Source organism: Bubalus kerabau, chromosome 17, assembly GCF_029407905.1.
Source record: "Bubalus kerabau isolate K-KA32 ecotype Philippines breed swamp buffalo chromosome 17, PCC_UOA_SB_1v2, whole genome shotgun sequence".
Taxonomy (NCBI): Eukaryota; Metazoa; Chordata; class Mammalia; order Artiodactyla; family Bovidae; genus Bubalus; species Bubalus kerabau.
In genome coordinates this window covers 29,175,842-29,184,779 of record NC_073640.1, presented here as the reverse complement: position 1 = coordinate 29,184,779, position 8,938 = coordinate 29,175,842, and positions in this window count along the sequence as shown.

Genomic DNA, 8,938 nt, shown 5'->3' with positions numbered 1-8,938 from the left:
GCAGAGGGCACAGTTTTAATCTCCAGTCAGGGAACTAAGATTCTACAACTCCAAAAAATGGTATGGCCATAAAAATTTAAAAAGTGCACAATTCTATGTTTTTTGGTTTATTCACAGAACTGTGCATTTTTTTAAAACATTTTTATCACCCCACAAAGAAACCCTATATCTATTAGCAATCACTCCCCATGCCTCCCAGCTCCTGGCACACGGTCGTCTACATTCTATCTCTATGTAGTTGCCTATACTGGACATTTTCTGTAAATGGAATCATACGACCTGTGAGTTTTTTTGTGTCTGGTTTCTTTAATTTGGCATTGTATTTCCAAGGTCCATCAATGTCACACCCTGTGTCAGAGCTTCATTCCTTTTCATTGCCAAATTGTATTCCATTGGAGAGATAGATCACATTTTAATCTGTTGATGAACATGAATTGTTTCCATGTTTTGGATCTTATGAAAAATGCTGTCATAAAATTTAATTACAAGTTTTTTTGTGGACACATGTTTCCATTTCTCTTGGGCATATGCCTGGAGGTATGATTTCTGGAACATATGGTAACTTTATACCTGACATTTTTAGAAGCCTCCAAGCTGTTTTCCCAAGCGGCTACACCACTTTACATTCCCACCAGCAGTGTAGGAGGGTTCTAATTTCTCCACATCCTTGTCAACACTTGTTATTACCTGTCTTTTTGATTAAAGCCATCCTACTATTACCTAGCTGGGAGAAGGCAATGGCACCCCACTCCAGTACTCTTGCCTGGAAAATCCCATGGACAGCGGAGCCTGGTAGGCTGCAGTCCATGGGGTCGCTAAGAGTCGGACACGACTAAGCAACTTCCCTTTCACTTTTCACTTTGACGCATTGGAGAAGGAAATGGTAACCCACTCCAGTGTTCTTGCCTGGAGAATCCCAGGTACCGGGGAGCCTGGTGGGCTTCTGTCTATGGGGTCGCGCAGAGTCAGACACAACTGAAGTGACTTAGCAGCAGTAGCAGCAGCAGTATTACCTAGGCAGGTTCATCTGCCCAGCGTGCAATAAGCCAAACACTGAGATACCGAGTTTTACCACAAAGAAAGGGTTTATTTATGAGGTAGCCAAGCAAGAAGATGGGAGAACAAGTGTCAAATCTGCCTCCTCACCGGAGACGGGCTTGGGATATTTATGGGATAAAGAAGCAGGTCGGTCTTAGGAACAGGGAAAAGAGGAAGGGAAAAGGTAATTGGTGTTCCATGCATATCTATCTGAGCTACATGCTTCTTCGTGGGATGCATATTCAAAGATAGAGGTGTTTAGAGGGTACGAGGAAGATTGGATTGGGAGTTTGGGATGAGCAGATGCAAACAATTATATTTAGAATGCATAAACAACAAGATCCTATTGTATACCCCAGGAAACTATATTCAATATTCTGTAATAAACCATAATGGAAAAGAAAAAAATAAATAAAAAGGAAAAAAATGGAGGCACTTAACATGATCTAAGGGTGGAGTTTTCGGCCATCTGACATCAAAAGGTCACTGAGCAGAAACTCACGCATGCTCAGTTGGAGAATCAGTGGTTCTGTTGCAGGAAGGGGAACCCCTTCCAGGGCCCAAAACTGGACTCTTGTCTAACAGTCGGAAATGACTTGTCTGAGGAGACACATGTGCTGACAAAGCAAGAGATTTTATTGGGAAAGGGCACCCCAGTGGAGAGCAGTAGAGTAAGGGAACCCAGGAGAACAGCTCTGTCACATGGCTTGCAGTCTTGGGTTTTACGGTGATGGGATTAGTTTACCGGTTGTCTTTATCCAGTCATTCTGACTCAGAGTCCTTCCTGGTGGTGCACTCCTTGTTCAGCCAAGATGGATGCCAGAGAGAAGGATTCTGGGAGGTGGTCGGACACGTGGTGTCTCCTTTTGATCTTTCCCAAACTTTTCCAGTTGGTGGAGGCTTATCAGTTCCATGTTCCTTACCAGGACCTCCTGTCGTAAAACAACTCATGCAAATGGTTACTATGGTGCCTGGCCAGGGTGGGTGGTTTCAATCAGTGTGCTTCCCCTAACAGTCCCATCCAGTCTTAACCTGCTCAGCTCTAACTAAACACAGCTGACTCCAAGTTCCTGGGAAACAACTCCAGCAAAAATCTTATTGTCTGGGCCTGGGCTACGTGCAACTTGAATGACATGCAAGGGATTTTGTAGCAACAAATTACCTTGATTGGTGAAGGCAAGTTACAGGTGTAATGGATTGAACTCTGATTATTCATAGTTTCACCAATGGGTCTGAAATGGTACCTCATTGTGCTTTTGTAGTCTGGCTTCTTAAACCAGCCTTGCTTAGAAACCAATTTTGCAAACAATCAGGACTTCAGCCCAGTGACCTCAAGGTTTAAGTCTCTCTTGGGGAGAGGAGCCTGATGTATGAGTGAAGACCACCCTGCTGAGCCATCCCACAGCTGGGGGCTCCCGAAGGGCCAGGGCAGCTAAACCAAGTCCTGACCATCTTGGGGAAAGCACCTAGAACTCGTGGTCTTCTAGCCAAGTGGTTCTTGTGGTAAATGGAGGCGGGAAATACCCAGGTTGTTGTGGGAGGCAAAAGAGGGGAGGAATGCAGTCTGGCCCTGGGCTGGATCCCTTCAAGGAAACTCCAGACCTCTATAAGCTGTCCTTTGAGTACTGGCCAGAACAAAATGACCTCCTTCAACACCCTGCCACACTATCAGAGACTCCACCCTTAACCAGTGCTAAGTAAATAAATTGCCACCTTTTAGAAAATGTGAATGCTTCTGGGAGGAGTAGGCATCTCGCTAGATGGCAATACCTTATTGTGAATTATTAGTTTATCAGATGCTCACGCACATCCTGCAGAGACAGGGCTCAGAGAAAGTGGGAGTTTTGACTCACTGGGAAGGGTGGGGAGGGACAGGTTGAAAGGGGTAGCTCTGCTCAAGGGGTAAGTAAGGTTGCTGGAGGCTAGGATGGGCCCAGAGTTGGAATAAGAAGCCTCCTGGGTAAGTTTTCACCTCCATTCATCAACTGATTAAAACAGTGATCATGATTAGTTTATTATATGTTCCACGTTGTGCTAAGCGCTTTGCATACAAATGTTCTACTTTATTCTTTTTGTTTGTTTGTTTTATGCTTTCGGGATCTCAATTCCCCTGACCAGGAATCCAACCCATGCTCCCTGCAGTAGAGGCAGGTAGTCCTAACCACTGGATCACCAAGAGAGGTTCCTACTGATTCATTTCCTAACAAGCACTTATGGAGCGCCATATACCACCACCGATCTCTCACACCCCACATGCTACATCTAAGTTATTACAGATTCCGTTGGCTCCTCCTGAAAAATGATTCTGGAATCTGACCCTTCCTCACCACCTTCCTAGCCCCGTAGCTCACCCATTGGTTTATTGCAGGAGTCTCCCACTGGGCTCCCGGCTTCCATATTTTCAGTCACAGCAACTCTTTTAAAAAGATTCCTCTCCTGCATGCAGAATGCTCCAGTGGCTTCCTATCTCAGTTACTATAAAAATCGAAGTCTTCACCACACAGGGTGCTGCTACCTGAACTAGGCCCTCTTACCTGGTGGATGTCATCTGCTTACTGACTCACCTACAGGACTCCAGCTGCTCCTCAGACACACCCATGGGCTTCTGCTCACAACAAGGACTGCAGCGTTCTGCCTACAACACTCCCAGCATCTTCATGTCTCAGCGTAAATGTTGCCTCCTCAGAGAGACCTTTCTTACTACTCCCTCCTCCATCTAAAATGGCCTGCATGTACCAAGTTGCCCGCTGTCAGAAAAAGAGGGTTACGAATGGAGAGGGGGGAAAACTAGGATGAATTCTATGGTGTTAGACTGGAATTGGAGATATGGAGAAATCCACATTGTGCTAAGCGCTTTGCATACAAATGTTCTACTTTATTCTTTTTGTTTGTTTGTTTTATGCTTTCTGGATCTCAGTTCCCCTGACCAGGAATCCAACCCATGCCCCCTGCAATGGAGGCAGGGAGTCCTAACTCATGGTTTGCAATATACACAGATATAGAGAGAAATAAATATAGAAGGTGTGTGGATGTGAGTGCACTCATGTACATACTCACACACACATATATTTTACATATATATATAGAATATATATATAGAATATATATATTATATAGCTCAGTCCACCCGAGAAGGCTCATTCCAAAAAGAATGAGCATACATTGCACCCAGATCTTGATTTCTAAATACTCTTCTCCACTAAAAGGAATCATGACACCTTGGAGAAATTCCAGGTGTCCTGGCCTGGGACGGGGAAAGTACAAGATGCACTTAGAACATTTTTTTTTTTTTTTGGTGCCAAAAAATAAGAAAGTGCTCAAAGGATGATGGCACTCCAAAAGGATACAGGCACCAGCTTGAAGGAACTCCTACTAGCCAAATAAGGGACAGTCTTAACACCAAAATAACTAATGACAAGAATTGATTATAACTCATAGAATAAAACAGGAATCTATGGATTATGAATTCATACCAATGGTGGTGGTTTAGAAACTAAGTCGTGTCCGACTCTTGTGACCCCATAGACAGAGGAGCCTGAGAGTCTACAGTCCATGGGATTCTCCAGGTAAGAATACTGGTGTGGGTTGCCATTTCCTTCATATCAATATAAAGAAACAAATGGGAAGTCTGATGAGGACCAGGATAATTACAGTTTTCAAAACACTTCCCTATAGAATATGTATCCCTTAAAAAGGTAAAAAGAGTGACTTTATAGTGGAGAAACTTGGCAGACACTACCATGATAATCGCTTCCCAGTTGGCTCAGTGGTAAAGAATCCGCTTTCCAATTCAGAAGACTCAGAAGACTCTGTTTTGATCTCTGGGTTGGGAAGATCTTCTGGAAAAGGAAATGACAACCCACTCTAGTATTCTTGCCTGAAAAATTCCATGGACAGAGGAGTCTGGCAGGCTATAGTCCATGGGATTGCAAAGAGTTGGACACAACTTAGCAACTGAGCACACACACCATGATAAGCAAGTGATTGAAGTTAGTACCTCAGGTTAAGGGGATGATAGGCTTCTCTGGTGGCTCAGTGGTAAAGAACCCACCTCACAATGCAGAGATTCAGGTTCAATCCCGGGTCAGGAATATCCCCTGGAGAAGGAAATGGCAACCCACTCCAATGTTCTTGCTTGGGAAATCCCATGGACAGAGGAGCCTGGTGGGCTATAGTTCATGGGGTAGCAAAAGAATTGGACATGATTTAATGACTAAACAGCAACAGCAAACAGGACAATAGACATGATACGTCACCTGAATGGATGCTACAAGAACGTGGCATTATTTCTGTAATATATCTGTCAAGGCTATACAATCTGAATCAAATCATGAATAAATATCAGATATCCCCCAAATGAGGATCAAGCTACAAAAGTACTGGCCTATAATTTTCTAGAAGAAATTGAGGAACTGTCCTCAACTGAGAGAGATTAAAGAACCATGACAATAGTTACTGTATGGCAATGGATGTTATCAAGACTCAGTATATGTTCTTTATATCTCAACTTGAAAAAATGAGCTGACTCATTTGAAAAGACCCTGATGCTGGGAAATATTGAAGGCGAGAGGAGAAGGGGATGACACAGGATGAGATGGTTGAATGGCATCACTGACTCAATGGACATGAGTTTGAGTAAACTCTGGGAGTTGAGGATGAACAGGGAAGCCTGGCACACTATGGTCCATGGGGTCACAAAAAGTCAGACATGACTGAGTGACTGAACTGAACTGAAATGCCACATGGGGTCCTGGAGGAGATCCTTTGGCCTTAAAGGATATTAGTGGGGAAACGGAAAATTAGGACGAGGGTCTAAGGATTATGGTGTTGGCAGAAGTAACCAATTCTTGAGCTAATTAGGGTGAGTCCCTGCCTGACTCCACGATGGTTCCAGCAATGCCACAGGTGTCTGCTGTGCTTGCCACCAGGGCCACCTTCTCCCTCCCGTCTCTCTCCCTGTGGTCTGGGTCTCCTTTTCCACTTTTTCAGTGAACAGATTGGTCCCCAGTTAGGGGTGTGGAGTTGTGATTTTCCTCTTGGGCCTGGACTGCGCTTTTTGGGGCTGGAAGTCCATCCGCAGGAACCTCTGTTGTACGTTGTGCTCTTGTGAGAGGCAGAGGTGGCAGCCCCTCCGTTCACAGGGTCAGCCCAATACTAGCATTTGGGCTTTCTGTGTCATTGTCCAGTCAAACAGAGGAAGGCTTCCTCAAGCATCCGGAAAATGATGTCCTTTCTAAAACAAAAAGTAAAGCTTGCAAGTACATCATCTTTTCGTTTAGTTGCTTCTTTATTGGTTTATATGTGTGTGTTTTTCTTATTCCTCATGGTATATCCCCTGGAATCTATTGGGGGAAATAAAAAGTATCAAATCTCAGGTTCAGAATCTTCTAAACAGAGGCGTCATGGTGGCAGAGTAGGGACTGGAATCCAAGGGGAAAAGTCCAAAGTCAGGAGGATTCCACCAGATCCTTCGGCTTTCAACACTCAGAACAGATGGTCCTTCTGGAGAGCAAACTTTTCTCAGTTTGAATAATACCAACTGTAAAGTGACAAACACATATCTGGGATTTCCACGGGTGACAAACTCGCAGGGACCGCTAATACTACCATGCTTTATTTGTTTTTACTTTTGTTTTTCTTACTACATCCATAACGGAAGGAAATGCTAAATTTTATTTAGATGTTAGTGAATAAAGATGTAATTTTTTTTACCCAAGGTTCTGAACCCACTGAATTCTAGAACACTGACCCAGGTTAAGGACCCTCCTACACACACACACACACACACACACACACACTGGTTAGTACATGGCAAGCCTGACAACCAAGAAATGGCTGCAGAAAAGGACCCACAGAAAAGCTAAGGAGGAAATGATTCAGCCTTAAATCAAGACAGGATGGTGGAAGTGAGCTGCCAGCTGGACTTGGTGATGGATGAGAGGTGGGAGTTGATGGTAATTCTGGACAATTTGGAAGAGCAGTTGGTTTGCCCAGATGAGGATAAATGTTTGTGAAGTACAATGGTCTTGCCAGGGGATGTGGTGGCTATTACCAGAGTTCAGCCCGTGCATGCATGTTAAGTCAGTCAGTCAGAGTCTCACTCTTTGCAACCCTATGAGCTGCAACCCGCCAGGCTACTTTGTCCATGGGACTTCCCAGACAAGAATACTGGAGTGGGTTGCCATTTCTTTCTCCAGGGGATCTTCCCGACCCAGGGATGGAACCCTTGTCTCTTGCATTTCCTGCATCACAGGCAGATTCTTTACTGTCTAAGCCACCAGGAAGCCTCCCCACCTCTTTACAACCTCCCAACTGGTGAAAAGCTCCCATTAACCCATACGCATTGGGAGAAAGGCCAAGATAAGTCAACAGCCACTAAACATTAGTTATTTCTTCAATTATATAAATAAATGATTACAAGACTCAAAGGAACTTAATGTATCTCCTTGCAGTCCCTTTTCTACATAGTTGTTACAAGACTGGGAATTTACCTGCAAAATATGTACATACACTTCGGTGCAAAGCAAAGCAGAAAAGCATATGCTGTATTCCATGTTCCATGGAACAACAGACTGGTTCCAAATAGGAAAAGAAGTACATCAACGCTGTATATTGTTACCCTGCTTATTTAACTTATATGCAGAGTACATCATGAGTAACGCTAGGCTGGAAGAAGCACAAGCTGGAATCAAGATTGCAGGGAGAAATATCAGTAACCTCAGATATGCAGATGACACCACCCTTATATGGCAGAAGGTGAAGAGGAACTAAAGAACCTCTTGATGAAAGTGAAAGAGGAGAGTGAAAAAGTTGGCTTAAAGCTCAACATTCAGAAAACTAAGATCATGGCATCTGGTCCCATCACTTCATGGCAAATAGATGGGGAAACAGTGGAAACAGTGTCAGACTTTATTTTTTTGGGCTCCAAAATCACTGCAGATGGCGATTGCAGCCATGAAATTAAAAAATGCTTACTCCTTGGAAGGAAAGTTATGACCAACCTAGATAGCATATTCAAAAGCAGAGACATTACTTTCTTAACAAAGGTCCATCTAATCAAGGCTATGGTTTTTCCAGTGGTCATGTATGGATGTGAGAGTTGGACTATGAAGAAAGCTGAACACTGAAGAATTGATGCTTTTGAACTGTGGTGTTGAAGAAGACTCTTGAGAGTCCCTTGGACTGCAAGGAGATCCAACCAGTCCATCCTAAAGGAGATCAGTCCTGGGTGTTCATTGGAAGGACTGATGCTAAAGCTGCAACTCCAATACTTTGGCCACCTCATGCAAAGAGTTGACTCATTGGAAAAGACTCTGATGCTGGAAGGGATTGGGGTCAGGAGAAGGGGACGACAGAGGATGAGATGGCTGGATGGCATCACCAACTCGATGGACATGAGTTTGAGTGAACTCCGGGAGTTGGTGATGGACAGGGAGGCCTGGCGTGCTGCAGTTCATGGGGTCGCAAAGAGTTGGACACGACTGAGTGACTGAACTGAACTGAAGATAAAAAGGCCTAGAAGGAAACACATCAAACTGTGGGAGTGTGGAAGAGAAAGAAGACACTGTTCACTTTTGACTTTGCTGAATGAGTTTCTTGAGGAATATTTAGTAACTATATTCTACTGTTTCTTGTAGAGTTTCTTGTTGAGTTATGAGCATCTTGTTGCTGTTACAACAAATTACCACAAACCTGGTGGCTTAAAACAACACAGGTCTATTATAGTTCAAGAGGTCAGAAGTTCGAAATGGGGGTCATTGAACTAAAATCAAGGCTGCCTTTCTTCTGGAGGTGCTAGGTGAGCATCCATTTCCTTGCCTTTTCCAGTCTGTAGGCTGACTGCAATCGTTGCCTCGTGGACCGCTCCACCTTTCAAGCCAGCAATTGCATCATCCTGACC